The following is a 15,958-nucleotide window of genomic DNA, read 5'->3' as shown; positions in this document are numbered from 1 at the left end:
GCTGCACAGCACGAGACCCGGTGACTCTGAAGAGCGGTGACATCAGTAACTCAGTAACGTCACCGCTCTTCAGGTATTCCGGGTCTTGCGCTGAGCTCGGCGACTGTGAAGAGCGGTATTGTTGCTACCGCCACCGCTCTTCAGAGTCGCTGGGTCTCGCCAGGTCTGGGCTAGTAGTGGGGGCGATAGACACCTCTCCATTACTTACACCAGGGATTAATAGCAGCTGACATCAACCCTAAAAATCATTACACATACCAGAATTAAATGCTTTGGCGGCTGGGAAAAGCATTAGAGTTAGCGCTATTCCCAGGCGTCGGGTGCTAACTACAAATGTCATCATCCTTGCCTGGTCTCCCTGCGATGCATTTCCATTGTATTTACATGCGCTGATCTCAGGCCACTAAATGAGTGTGATCGACAATACTTGTTTCCCTGCCTCTTTACACCAACTGAGAAAGAATGATGGGGACAGAACAATCACAATTAGATCAATCTGTCCCCATACAGTATCATGTTATCAGCAGCACATCTACAGTTTACACCGGTGATGTGCTGCTGAGAACAAGGATTTCTGTTCCCACATAAACAATCCAATCGCTTGATGAATAGGCAGCATTTTGCTTGTTTAGTATAATACACCCCATAGTCCTCCATATATTATAATGTGCACCTCAGTCTTCCATATAGTATAATACACTCCTCAGTCCACCATTTAATTTAATACACTCCTCAGTCCTCCATATTGTATAATACACTCCTCAGTTCTCCATATAGTATAATACACTCCTCAGTCCTCCATATAGTATAATACACTCCTCAGTCCTCCATATAGTATAATACACTCCTCAGTCCTCCATATAGTATAATACACTCCTCAGTCCTCCATATAGTATAATACACTCCTCATAGTCCTCCATATATTAAAATACACTGCTCAGTCCTCCATATAGTATAATACACTTCTCAGTCCTCTGTATAGTATAATGTACTGCCACAGTCCTCCAAATAGTATAACACTCCTCATAGTGCTCCATATAGTATAATGCACCGCCATTGTCATCCATGTAGTACAATTCACTTTCCATAGTATAATGCACCCCATAGTTCTTCATATAGCATAATGTATTCCCCATAGTCCTCGATACAGTACAATGCAGCCCACATATAGTATAATTATGACACTCCAGAGTATAATGCAGCCACTCCACAGAATATATTGTAGCCCCCTGAGTATAATGGAACCCCCCAGAGAATATAATGCAGCCCTCTCATATAGTATAATGCAGCCCCCCATAGAATATAATGTAGCCCCCTCATAAAGTATGATGCAATCACCCCTCATAGAATATAATACAGCCCCTATAGAATATAATGTAGCCCCCCATAGAATATAATGTAGCCCCCAGAGAATGTAATACAGCCCCCCAAAGAATTTAATACAGCTGCCCCATAGAATATAATACAGCCCCCATAGAAAGTAATACAGCCCAACTCCCCACAGAATATAATACAACTCCCCATGGAATATAATGTAGCCCCCATAGAATGTAATACAGCCCCCCATAGAATATAATACAGCACCCCCCATAGAATGTAATACAGCACAGCTCCCATAGAATATAATACAGCCCAGCCCCCATAGAATGTAATAAAGCCCCCCCAATAGAATGTAATACAGCACAGCCCCCATAGAATGTAATGCAGCCAACCCCCTTAGAATGCAATGCAGCCTGCCCCCATAGCATGTAATAAAGCCCCCAAATAGAATGTAATACAGCAATGCAATGCAGCCAGCCCCATAGAATGTAATGCAGCCAGCCCCATAGAATGTAGTGCAGCCAGCCCCCATAGAATGTAATGCAGCCAGCCCCATAGAATGTAATGCAGCCAGCCCCCATAGAATGTAATAAAGCCCCCCATAGAATGTAATACAGCACAGCCCCCATAGAATGTAATACAGCACAGCCCCCATAGAATGTAATACAGCATAGCCCTCATAGAATGTAATACAGCCCCCCCACAATTGCCCCACCATCCAGTTATCACTCATTGATATATTAAAAAAAAAAAACCACTCTACTCACCTCTCCTCGTGCCCCATGCTGCTCCCAGCTTCGATCTCAGCAGCTGCAGTCTGCCTGGCCACACAGCAGGTGCACAATGATATGACATCATCGCGCACCCGCAGTGTCAGAGCGGGGCAGAGTAGGGAATGATGGGAGAGGGAGCGACAGTGCACACCTCTCTCCTCCATCATTGCATTCAACTGTACTGGCATCATAGACACCGGTATAGTTGAATGCGGGGCAGGGCGGGCGATTGGGGGGGTGAGTCAGCGCTGGTGGGAGGAGTCAGCCCTGGAGCTGCTGATAGCGGCAGCGGCCCCCTCCCGGCACTGGCCCTTCTGGCATTTGCCAGAAGTGCCCAATGGCAAGTCCGGCCCTGATCACATCTCTCTGTTGCAGTACCTTGTAGCTTGCTCTCTGCACCATCTGGACTTGCCCAGCACGGGGATGCATTCCTCACAGACAGTTCCGCAATAAAGGAGGCACACTCCAGCTTAACTTCAATGTTAACTCTTTTGCTCAGCACAGCTTGTTCAAATACAGGCACTTCAAGTATGGCTAGTTTCACATTTGCGTTTGAATCCGCAGCATTTAATCCGCATCCGCAAGTGCAGGAAAAAAGGCATAGAAACACGTACAAACGCAGCGTTTTTTAGACGCATGCGGGAACGCTTTTCCATGCTTTTTGTCATGTGTTTGCATTTTTTGTGTGCATGGTGGAAAATTTTACAGGAGAAAAATCTAGATAACCAAACACTGTTAATGGGACTACAGAGGGCGTGTATTATGGGATATCTATATATAGACCCTAGGACTGCTGAAATCTTAACAGTGTGCTACTGTATCCTGTGTCATGATGGATCTTCACATGGAGAGCTTTTATTTCAACCTGGATTTAAGCTGTTTCTTGCCTGTACGTTTGCTTGGGAGCAGCACAGAAATCACGAAAGATGGAGAAGGACATGGCGTAGGCTTTTTTGGCGACACCCCAATATCGAACTACGTGAGAGCCGTGGAGCCTATCACATGCTGTATGGCAAGCCTAATGCCAACCCGGACAAATTCCCAGAATATACAAGGATGTCGCAAGACTCTTTCCGGGATTTGCTTGCTCGTGTCCAAGGAGCCATCTGGAGACAGGACACCCAGCTCCGTAGAGCGATTCCACCAGAGGAACGTCTGCTGGTTACATTAAGGTACGTACCAATTCTAAACAAATGCCAGTCCTAATTTTGGTTGTTCTGACATGCATTCTTTGTATTTTCCTTTATGTCTTTAGCAGAACAACACCATAAATAGAATTGATTGTTAATTTTTTTTAAATTTATTTTATTACAGATTTCTGGCAACTGGAGAGAGCTTATCATCCCTCCACTTCCAATACTGGCTTGGAATTTCTGGAATAGTTGCGGACACTTTCCGGGCTTTGTGGAATGTTCTCCGGGATGAGTTTATACCCCTACCCACCGCAGACATGAGGATTGAAATTGCTGAAAAATTCTGGAGTGTGTGTGATTTCCCCAACTGTTTGGGAGCGGTGGATGGAATGCACATCAGCATTATGAAACCAGCTAGAACAGGATTGGAGTACTTCAACTATAAAAAATATTTTTCTGTTGTGCTCATGGCAATAGCAGATGTGAACTGTCACTTCATCGCCGTGGACATTGGAGCGTTTGGCCGTGGCAACGATTCCCAGACTTTTAAGAACTCGGATATGGGGCACCGTGTGTGTCACGATATGGTATGAAATATCATAAGTAGTTCTTTTGCTAGCCTGAGTGGGCTAAGCCCCCCCTTCTTGGAGTAACAGTTGTAGCTGCAAATTCCTGGCTTTCCTTCTCAGAGAGTGTGGGGGAAGAGAGGTTTTATTGCCGAACGGAATTTACGACTAGCATTTCCTGTGTAAGCTCTTGTCCAGCTAGAACAGGAAAAATGGCTCCAAAAATTCATGAAAGATTCTTTGTTTAGTTTTTGTTAGATATTAGGCAAACGATTTAAGCTAGAAATACGAAAATATATATTCGTAGTCCCACTCGGTGTAGCTACACATCTCATGACACTCGGGTTTCTAACTCCATCTGGTAAAGAAGTAGGGTTTTCTCTGTAAATATGTATCCCAGATAGGACATATTTGATCTCATTAGAATGCTCACGTTAATCTGAGATGAATGATGAGCTTTTTAGGACGCTGACATGTTTTGTAGTGAAGTTATAGAAATCAGAGAGAATAGTTTAAAGTTTAGGCAGAATGTAGAGAGAGGAGGGTCTGGATAAGCCAGCCTTTCTGTGATGTCACAGCCTTAATGTTTTAAGTGTCTGGCAGGCTCTGAGGAGTCACTTTTTGCTGATTTCTCCTTCTGGACTGCTTTGTCCTATTGTCCTGGAAGAGCTGGTACATCCCATGGACTGGGATGTATGGAAACTGCACTAGCCTGGATGCCTGCAATGCTTTTAATATGTGAGTGTTATCTTTTCTCATTTATTCCCTTTATGTTATAATTACCCTTGTACATATTTGCAATTGTCTCATGTATAACATCTTTATAAACTATTTTTGATAACGCACTGCCTAGTTATTTTGAATGGGATATACTATTATATATTAGTTCGTTCTCCTGCTCTAAACCGTACCCTAAGTCTCTTGAAGGGAAAATACGCTACTGTTACTGTTGTGTTGGGTTAGCTTCGGACCCGTTTAATCGAAGCTGGTGGCAGCGAAAGTGTGCTGACGGTTGGATTATGCTGAAGCAACTGCGGGTTTGATAATTATTGTTCCTGCCTGTGTGGGAGTAGTTATCGCGTCGCTGCAGCGTGCCCAATAGCCAGTACATAGCAGGCAGCCTTTCTGGCGACTAATTACCCAGGGTGCAGTACCTAATCTGACCTGAGAGTAAGGGGGGCGCCAGAGAGCTGCAAGTGTTAAGTGGAACTGTAAGCGGGATATACATAAATCCCTGCAGTTCGTGGTATATAGAAAAGCAGTGGGATACCTAGAATAAGCCCCTGCTGTAAACTAAGAGGTCAATAGCCTTGTGTGTGGTTTTTCATCACATTGTTAGCAGTGGAGGGATAACTAAGATAAGCCCCCCTGCACATGTGATAGCCGTCTGTTGGCCTAAAGTCACCCTGATCCGTGACGTAGGGGTGACGGTCACGGTGTGAATCCTGACCCAGTGGTGACAGCGGTCAGGGGAATCGTGACAATTGGTGGCAAAGCGGTGGGATATCTTAGAGCATTAGTGATTTGGTTTGAGTAATCATTCCTCTCACTAAAAACTTGCAGAAAGTTCTTGCGAGGACTCTGCGCAAATAAGTTTGGAGAACGAACTCAGTGCTTTTTAGTTGTGAGACAATTGCGTACTGGTAATTATCCCCTCCCTTTCTCTTCGTTTTTCTATCCTATCTTTTATTTGGCAACCATGGTTGTGCTGGGAGAAACCTTCTATGAGCAGCAGACCAGAGACACCCTTGTCGCCTTATGCAAGTCACAGCACATTGACTCTGCAAGCAAAAACAAAGCCCAACTGGTCGCAGATCTGGTGCAATGGGAAGCCGCTCGAGACCAATCTCAGAGCTCAGAGGCCGCAGAAGCCAGCACCAGCGAACATGGTGCTGCAGCAGAGGTCCAACCACTGAATGCTGGCCCTGTTAGCGATCCGGGCGAATTGGACCCCCACCTGCAGGCGGCCTTGAAAGAATTCCCCACTGACGACCATGAGGGACGTCGGCAGCTGATTCAGCAATACCGGCAAGAGGCCCGAGCTGAGAGAGAGGCCCGAGCTGAGAGAGAGGCCCAGCGAGCCGAGCGGCAAGCGGAGCGGGAGTACCAGCTGCAGTTAGCCCAACTGCAAATGCAGGGGTCGTCCCAGCCCAGCCGTGAGCCCAGCAGCGCTCAGATACCTAAGCCCCGGCCCGATCACTTCCCTGTTATGGAGAAGGACGGAGACTTGGACACTTTTCTGCGGGCCTTTGAGAAAGCCTGCAGACAGTACCGGCTGCCTACAGATGAATGGGCCCAATACCTGACACCAGGGCTGAAAGGTAAAGCTCTGGAGGCGTTTGCTGCCCTCCCTCAAGAACAAGATGGTGACTATGAGGCCATCAAAAAGGCTCTGATAGCCAAGTACCAGCTTACACCCGAGGTGTACCGTAGAAAGTTCCGGACCCTCCAACGTGGCCCACACGACAGTTACAGTGATGTGGTGCATGGACTGGGGACCCACTTTGACCAGTGGACCCAAGGACTGTCAGTGACCACCTTTGCGCAGCTGCGAGACCTGATGATCAAAGACCAGTTCTTTCATCTTTGCCCAGCTGAGGTGCGACAGTTCGTGATGGACAGAGAACCCAAAGACGTGACGAAAGCAGCGCAGATTGCCGATGCCTATGAGGCCAACCGTAGATCGGAAGTGCGGAAGCCAGTCACCACCAGCTGGAGAGGGGGTAAGCCTGCAACCAACGCCAGTACCCCTGCCAGCCAACACACCCGAGGTCCTGGCCCTGTGGCCAACAGCACCAGACCTACCACCGAACCTCGCGCGTGTTACACCTGCAAGCGGCCTGGGCATATCAGTACCTTCTGTCCAGACAGGCCGAAGAACCCCCCAGCCAAGGCCCCAGGGCCTAATGCAGCAGTTCTTTTGGTGGGTGGTGTGGTTGGGAGGGTGTGTGACAACGTACAGCCCGTCACTGTGGGGGGCCATGTTGCTACAGGCCTCAAGGACACCGGGGCTGAACGAACCCTCATCCGACCCGAACTGGCGGCCCCTGAAGAAATCATTCCGGGGAAAACCCTAACTGTCACTGGGATTGGGGGCATCAGCTGTCCCTTACCGATGGCCCGGGTTTTTATTGATTGGGGTGCTGGGAGCGGGGTGAAGGAAGTGGGGCTGTCTGATAATTTGCCCACTGATGTTTTGTTGGGGACTGATTTGGGGAGGATGTTTGCATACTACGTTCCTGACACCCCTCCCCAATCTACTAATAAGGGTAACGTTAACCCTGATGATGATGATGATGGGAAATCGCATGTGTTACCTGACCATGCTTTATCTTGTAATGATGCATCTATTAACCATTTTTTTCCTAGGATTGATGGTGAAAATGTTGTACCTGTGCCAACTGAACCTGATAATGATTTTTCTGTGAAGGTTAATGTGTCCATAGGTACAGGCGTGCCCAGCCACGTCGCTCTGCGGAGTGAGACGGCTGAGGAACCCCTAACAGGGGCAAGTGTCGGTGCTACAGGAAATGGGGAGATGCATGGGAACCGTGAGGAAGGTGATGCCATGAAAGTGACCAGTGCCACCGAGGAAGGTAACTGGCCCATAAGTAGCACTGCCCCTGGAGTGTTGGGGGTGGATGGGGAGGTAGAGCCCATAGCAGCGCCGGCTGATGGGCCTGTAGAAACCCCCGGGGAGACAGCCTACGTAGCTGCTGTCACCCGCAGTCAGAGTGCCCGGAACGCAGATAACTGTCAGCCTTCCGGACCCTCCTCAGTCATCACGGTGACTGAACCAGAGGTGGACCCAGAGCAGGTCCAAGAGGGTTCCCGTGGGGAAGGGACCCTGACGTCACTTTTGGCTTCCCCTAGCCAGGAGTTTCAGGCCGCTCTGCACACAGATGCGAGCCTAGAGAGTTTGAGACAACTCGCCGAGACGCCCACCTCCGTGACTGATAAGGAGAGGGTGTTCTGGGAACGAGGAAGGTTATACCGGGAGACAGTACCCGGAGAATCACAAAAGGAGTGGTTGAGGGAAAGACAGCTGGTCGTCCCGCAGCAATTCCGGGGTGAGTTGTTGCGGATTGCCCATGAGATCCCGCTAGCTGGACACTTGGGGATCAGCAAAACTAAGGCCCGGCTGTCTCAACACTTCTATTGGCCTAAGATGGGGACAGATGTGTCAAACTACTGCCGCTCCTGTGTCACCTGTCAAAGAGTGGGGAAGGCAGGGCCTGCTCTTAAGGCTCCCCTGATCCCTTTGCCAGTGATAGAAGAGCCTTTCCAGAGGATCGCGGTGGACATTGTGGGCCCGCTGGCCGTCCCCAGCAGCTCTGGAAAGCAATACATCCTTACTGTGGTAGACTATGCTACCCGGTACCCAGAGGCAGTAGCTCTGTCGTCAACTAGGGCAGATAAGGTGGCGGATGCCCTGTTGGCCATCTTTTCACGTGTAGGATTTCCCAGGGAAATGCTTACTGATCAAGGGACCCAATTTATGTCTCGCCTAATGGAGGCTCTCTGTAAGAAAATGCAGGTGAAGCACCTGGTATCGAGTGCGTACCACCCACAGACCAATGGCTTGTATGAACGCTTCAATGGTACCCTCAAACAGATGCTACGCATGCTGGTTGAGACTCAAGGGCGCGACTGGGAGCGGTACCTCCCACACCTGCTGTTCGCTTACCGAGAGGTTCCGCAGGCCTCGACGGGGTTCTCCCCCTTCGAGCTCCTGTACGGCAGGCGAGTTCGGGGACCCCTTGGGTTGGTAAGAGAATCCTGGGAAGAGGAGCCGAACCCTTCTGAAGTGTCCATAGTGGAGTATGTCATGCACTTCCGTGACAAGATGCAGACCTTGACGCAGTTGGTGCATGACAACATGACGCAGGCTCAGGCTGATCAGAAGCACTGGTACGACCAGAACGCCCGGGAGCGGACCTACCACGTGGGTCAAAAGGTGTGGGTGCTGGTCCCCGTACCAACGGATAAGCTTCAGGCAGCCTGGGAGGGCCCGTACGTCGTCCACCAACAGCTCAACCCGGTCACTTACGTGGTCACGCTTGACCACGCTCGGGGTAGGCGAAAGGCCTTTCACGTCAACATGATGAAGGCTCATCACGAACGTGAACCTTTCGTCCTACCGGTCTGCAGCTTGCCCGAAGACGGTGAGGAAGACACCCTCCTGGACTTGCTGGCCCAAGCCAAGGCCAATGGGTCCATCGAGGATGTGGAGGTAAGCGCCTCGTTAACTGAACCCCAGCGGGTGCAGTTGCAAACCACACTGGAACCCTTCCGGGTCGTATTCTCCAACTGACCTGGGAGGACTGAGTTAGCCGTCCACGAGGTGGACACCGGGAATCACGCCCCACTACGGCGAACACCCTATCGAATCTCTGACCAGGTGCAGCAGACTATGCGCCAAGAGATCGATGAGATGTTACAGCTGGGGGTGATTCGACGGTCAAAGAGCGAGTGGGCATCGCCTGTAGTTCTCGTGCCAAAGAAGGACCGGACCACACGGTTCTGCGTGGACTACAGGGGGCTCAACGCCATCACAGCCTCGGATGCGCACCCAATGCCGCGCATCGAGGAGCTGCTTGAGAAGTTAGCTGGCGCAAAATACCTGACAATAATGGATTTGAGTAGAGGATACTGGCAGATTCCCCTGAGCCCCGAGGCGCAGGAGAAGTCCGCCTTTCTCACACCCTTTGGACTGTACGAGTCCACGGTCATGCCCTTCGGCATGAAGAATGCCCCTGCCACTTTCCAGCGGATGGTCAACCGCCTGCTTCAGGGACTGGAGACGTACGCCGTGGCGTACTTGGATGACATTGCCATCTTCAGTCCCTCCTGGAAGGAACACCTGCAGCATCTCGAGGAGGTGCTCAGGCGGATTCACCAAGCAGGACTGACTATCAAGCCGGGGAAGTGTCAGATGGGCAAGAGGGAGGTTCACTACCTAGGACACCGGGTAGGCGGAGGCACCCTGAAGCCAGAGCCGGAGAAAGTGGGCGCGATCGTGAACTGGCCCACTCCCGTGACCAAGAAACAGGTGATGTCCTTCTTGGGCACTGCAGGGTACTATAGGCGCTTCGTACAGCACTATAGTAGCCTGGCAAAACCTTTGACGGACCTCACCAGGAAGAAGCTACCCCACATCGTCAACTGGACAGATGGCTGTGAGGGGGCTTTCAAGGCGTTGAAAACCGCACTGTGCAACGCCCCTGTGTTGAAAGCAGTCGACAGCAGTCGACCGTTCTTGGTGCAGACCGACGCCAGCGAGTTTGGCCTTGGTGCTGTACTCAGCCAGGTTGACTCGGAGGACCAAGAGCACCCCGTGTTATACCTGAGTCGGAAACTTTTGCCGAGGGAAGTGGCCTACTCCACCATCGAGAAGGAGTGCCTGGCCATAGTCTGGGCCCTGCAGCGCTTGCAGCCCTACTTGTACGGTCACACCTTCACTGTGGTGACCGACCACAACCCTCTGCGCTGGCTAAACGCCATGTGTGGAACCAACGGCAGGTTGCTACGCTGGAGCCTTGCCCTTCAGCAGTTTGACTTCACCATTGAACATAAAACGGGCAAAGAGCATGGGAATGCAGATGGACTCTCCCGCCGGGGTGAACCTACTGAGGTGCCCATGGAGGCATACCGTGGGGTACTGCCTCCCTAGCGCACACCAAAAGGGGGAGGTGTCACGATATGGTATGAAATATCATAAGTAGTTCTTTTGCTAGCCTGAGTGGGCTAAGCCCCCCCTTCTTGGAGTAACAGTTGTAGCTGCAAATTCCTGGCTTTCCTTCTCAGAGAGTGTGGGGGAAGAGAGGTTTTATTGCCGAACGGAATTTACGACTAGCATTTCCTGTGTAAGCTCTTGTCCAGCTAGAACAGGAAAAATGGCTCCAAAAATTCATGAAAGATTCTTTGTTTAGTTTTTGTTAGATATTAGGCAAACGATTTAAGCTAGAAATACGAAAATATATATTCGTAGTCCCACTCGGTGTAGCTACACATCTCATGACACTCGGGTTTCTAACTCCATCTGGTAAAGAAGTAGGGTTTTCTCTGTAAATATGTATCCCAGATAGGACATATTTGATCTCATTAGAATGCTCACGTTAATCTGAGATGAATGATGAGCTTTTTAGGACGCTGACATGTTTTGTAGTGAAGTTATAGAAATCAGAGAGAATAGTTTAAAGTTTAGGCAGAATGTAGAGAGAGGAGGGTCTGGATAAGCCAGCCTTTCTGTGATGTCACAGCCTTAATGTTTTAAGTGTCTGGCAGGCTCTGAGGAGTCACTTTTTGCTGATTTCTCCTTCTGGACTGCTTTGTCCTATTGTCCTGGAAGAGCTGGTACATCCCATGGACTGGGATGTATGGAAACTGCACTAGCCTGGATGCCTGCAATGCTTTTAATATGTGAGTGTTATCTTTTCTCATTTATTCCCTTTATGTTATAATTACCCTTGTACATATTTGCAATTGTCTCATGTATAACATCTTTATAAACTATTTTTGATAACGCACTGCCTAGTTATTTTGAATGGGATATACTATTATATATTAGTTCGTTCTGCTGCTCTAAACCGTACCCTAAGTCTCTTGAAGGGAAAATACGCTACTGTTACTGTTGTGTTGGGTTAGCTTCGGACCCGTTTAATCGAAGCTGGTGGCAGCGAAAGTGTGCTGACGGTTGGATTATGCTGAAGCAACTGCGGGTTTGATAATTATTGTTCCTGCCTGTGTGGGAGTAGTTATCGCGTCGCTGCAGCGTGCCCAATAGCCAGTACATAGCAGGCAGCCTTTCTGGCGACTAATTACCCAGGGTGCAGTACCTAATCTGACCTGAGAGTAAGGGGGGCGCCAGAGAGCTGCAAGTGTTAAGTGGAACTGTAAGCGGGATATACATAAATCCCTGCAGTTCGTGGTATATAGAAAAGCAGTGGGATACCTAGAATAAGCCCCTGCTGTAAACTAAGAGGTCAATAGCCTTGTGTGTGGTTTTTCATCACATTGTTAGCAGTGGAGGGATAACTAAGATAAGCCCCCCTGCACATGTGATAGCCGTCTGTTGGCCTAAAGTCACCCTGATCCGTGACGTAGGGGTGACGGTCACGGTGTGAATCCTGACCCAGTGGTGACAGCGGTCAGGGGAATCGTGACAGTGTGTATGGCAAAAATTTTAATTTTCCCCAGCCACGACCTCTCCCCAACACTCAAGGTCCACCGATGCCATTTGTTATAGTTGGGGATGAGGCCTTTCAGATGTGTGAAAACCTACTAAAGCCATATTCCAGTCGGGACTTGAACCACACTAAAAGGATATTTAACTACAGACTGACCAGGGCCCGAAGAACAGTAGTGTGTACCTTTGGGATTCTTGTCTCAAAATGGCGCATTCTTACAACATACATTAATCTAAAAATGGAGAAAGTCGATGAGGTGGTCAAAGCCTGTGTGGTTCTCCACAATTACATAATGGCTAAGGAGCAACCCAACATTGAACTGGATGAACCAGTTGGAAACCCATTGCCAGATTACCAGCATCACCCGCTGTGGTCAACTGCTGAAGTTGGCCACATGCGGGACCAATTTGCTGCCTTTTTTGATTGTGATATTGGACGTGTGTCATGGCAGGACAATGTTGTGTAAATGTCCTGTAGGGATTTGGTCTGTACCAGTTATTTTTTTAAATGTTCCTAATATGTGTTGTTAATAAACTTTATTTTTTGGTATCTTGACCGTGTCTCCTATGTATTTCCTCTACAAACCAAGGCTGCCGTCACACTATCAGTATTTGTAAATAAACAAACACCGTGTGCACTGCTATATTATGGTGCAGAGACTAGGTTCCCAAACCATCCAGTAAATAATACAAAAGTCTCGCACTCAACTTAAATCTTATTGATTGATGGATTTTATTGGTACTAGGGTAGCACTGGAAACGTTTCAGCCCTTATCGAGCTTTCATCAGTCACTACAATGTTTGAAGAAAAAATATACATAAAAAACAGTGTGTAAACAAAAATAAAAACAACCAAATATATGAAACAAAGTATATACAAATTCTCACAAAGTTTTACAATAGCCAAGGAAAAATTTCATAAATTCATTAAACGTGTCACGTAGCAGTAAGAACACGCATATAAATTCTCGCTCGATAGAATTTATGGTGGATAGAGGAAACACACATACCGTGCTGTGCCTTAAAATGTGTATCGATTGTATCCTAAATTGGGATGCAGATCGTGCCTGATGCCTAGTATAGCATAAGAAAAGGATTTTATAGCAGTATAGCATGGACTAAGAACAATGAAGCCCTGATAAAAAGAAGTTATACTTACAGTCAAATGACTGCTAAGGGATAAGGTGGTGATTTCGTGTAGTACACAGAAATTAGAGACTAGAAGAGCTGTGAACAAAGGTAGGGGAGAGAAAAGGTTCATAACCATGTATAATGGGGCTGCATACTGTGGTAACATCCTAATGTGTGATTTACCTTGTATAGGTAATGTAAACGGTAGGAGGTAATAACCTCAAGGGCGGCCAGCATAAGAGCAGGGGCTAGAAGAAATATAATAGAAATCAGGGAATAACAAGTCCATATGGATCCACTTAGAAGGGCTGTGTCAGGGTGCGATACGACATACCTGGAGGGAAAACCGCCTGGATGCGTGTGATGTCCTCTGAGACGCGGAGTCCACCGCTAGTCTAGGGTATGTGTGGAGAACCGCGCTTTTTAAACCCAGCACTAACCCAGTGATGGAGCGCCGAGACCGGAAGTGACGTCAGAAGTCCCGGTCAGGGCGGAAGTTAATGGCCGTGCGTTTCACTGTGTGGACATGCGTTCCACCAGTAAAGCGCTATGATGGATATGCCTAGAATCAACATACAAAGCTAACGGGCCGTGCTATCATGAAAAAACATTAGCGGGGATACGTCATAGATGTATGTTTGATATAGGATGATTATAGTGTATTGGGTGGGAGGGATATGAAGAAAGGAGGGGTAATGGGAGGAGAATGGATATGATAGGGAGTACCGTTTGTACATTCATTCCACCCCTTTATGTACAGATTACATAGGCCTATACGTAGCAATTGGCCAATCCTTTCAAATGCCTATCCCAATGTCAAGGAATTTCAAAATCCATTCCTCCCATGCTTTAAACGAGCCCCAAGTTTGCGGGACAATCTAGTGAAGGCGGATATTGGCACGAATACTATCACACGGCAAAGGTTCCTGAGTACACCAAGGGAGGGTACTTAACCCTGTTTACGTTGTGTCCAGTGCAACAACGTTCAAAAAGGCAATGCAGTCAGACACCCACATTCTGGAAAAGAATTTAAAATCAGAGGGTATTTCACATGTGACTCTACATACGTGATATATGTGATAAAATGTGTCATGATCCCAATGGCAGGGGATCACAAAAGGACAAGCACAAAAACAAAACAAGCTCTAGGGTGATGGAACCTGAGCTGACCGCGATCCTGAACCTAAACACACAACTAGCAGTAGCCGGGGAACGTGCCTACGATGATTCCTAGACGTCTCGCGCCAGCCGAAGGATTAACTTCCCCTATTAGAAGAAACACAGACCTCACTTGCCTCCAGAGAAACACCCCACAGAAATAGCAGCCCCCCACATGTAATAACGGTGAAATGAGAGGAAAGCACATACGTAGTTATGAAAATAGAGTCAGCAAAAATGAGGCCCGCTAAAGCTAGATAGCAGAGGATACAAAAGTGAACTGCGCGGTCAGCGAAAAACCCTTCAAAAAACCATCCTGAAATTACTTGAACTCATGTGCCAACTCATGGAACATGAGGAGTAATTTCAGCCCACTAGAGCAACCAGCAGCAAGGAATCACATATCTGCAAGCTGGACTAAGACAAAAATTAAGCAAAACGTGGAACAGGAAAATCAAAACTTAGCTTGTCCTGAAGATAACAGACGCAGGGAGCAGAGGTAAAAAGACACGCTGATTACATTGATAGCCGGTGAGGAAATGACAAAAAAGCCAGGTTAAATAGGAAACTCCCATAACCTGATGGAACAGGTGGACACCAGAGACCGCAGAGAACACAAGTCACCCAGTACCATCAGTAACCACCAGAGGGTGCCCAAAAACAGAACTCACAACAAAAATTCCCGTGTGGCTTGCTGTATGTGGGGGAGACGTCACAATCAATTAGGGACAGAGTGTCTAAACACAAATCCACCATTCACTGTAACAACCTTTTACTCCCATTACCCCATCATTTTCATGCATTGAAACATAGTATTGCACAATTGAAATTTCAAGTCCTAGAGCAAGTCCCTAAACAACGTAGGGGGGGAGATAGAACACTTATGCTTAAGAGACGTGAAGCATACTGGATCCATACGTTAGACACATTATCACCCAAAGGTCTTAATAGGGATTATGAGCTGTCTGCATTTATATGAGGATACTGTATAAAGTTCTTGCCATATCATGGATAAGAATGTTGTTGGTTTATGTACTGACTTTGAATTTTGTCTTTTAGAGCCGTCTATACTAACGATGAGTGGCACTTCACGAATCACCACCTGAAGCACCACTCTCTGTGCCACTATTCACCACGGAAACGTATCTGTGTATGAATGACACTGCTGCCACTGTCTTGCTTCATCTTTGTATGTCCATCGATATAGATCATCAGACACAGCATAGCACGCACACACTTTGTGCTACACTATGGTATCATAGATCATATAATATGCACGTCCTATTCCCTCTACGTAGCCCTTTTATCCCATAGTTTCTACCTCTGCTATACTCCCTATCATTATATCCATTCTCCTCCCATTACCCCTCCTTTCTTCATATCCCTCCCACCCAATACACTATAATCATCCTATATCAAACATACATCTATGACGTATCCCCGCTAATGTTTTTTCATGATAGCACAGCCCGTTAGCTTTGTATGTTGATTCTAGGCATATCCATCATAGCGCTTTACTGGTGGAACGCATGTCCACACAGTGAAACGCACGGCCATTAACTTCCGCCCTGACCGGGATTTCTGACGTCACTTCCGGTCTCGGCGCTCCATCACTGGGTTAGTGCTGGGTTTAAAAAGCGCGGTTCTCCACACATACCCTAGACTAGCGGTGGACTCCGCGTCTCAGGG

Source organism: Ranitomeya imitator, chromosome 1 (genome assembly GCF_032444005.1).
Source record: "Ranitomeya imitator isolate aRanImi1 chromosome 1, aRanImi1.pri, whole genome shotgun sequence".
Classification (NCBI taxonomy): Eukaryota; Metazoa; Chordata; class Amphibia; order Anura; family Dendrobatidae; genus Ranitomeya; species Ranitomeya imitator.
Note: the sequence above shows the minus strand (reverse complement) of the source record.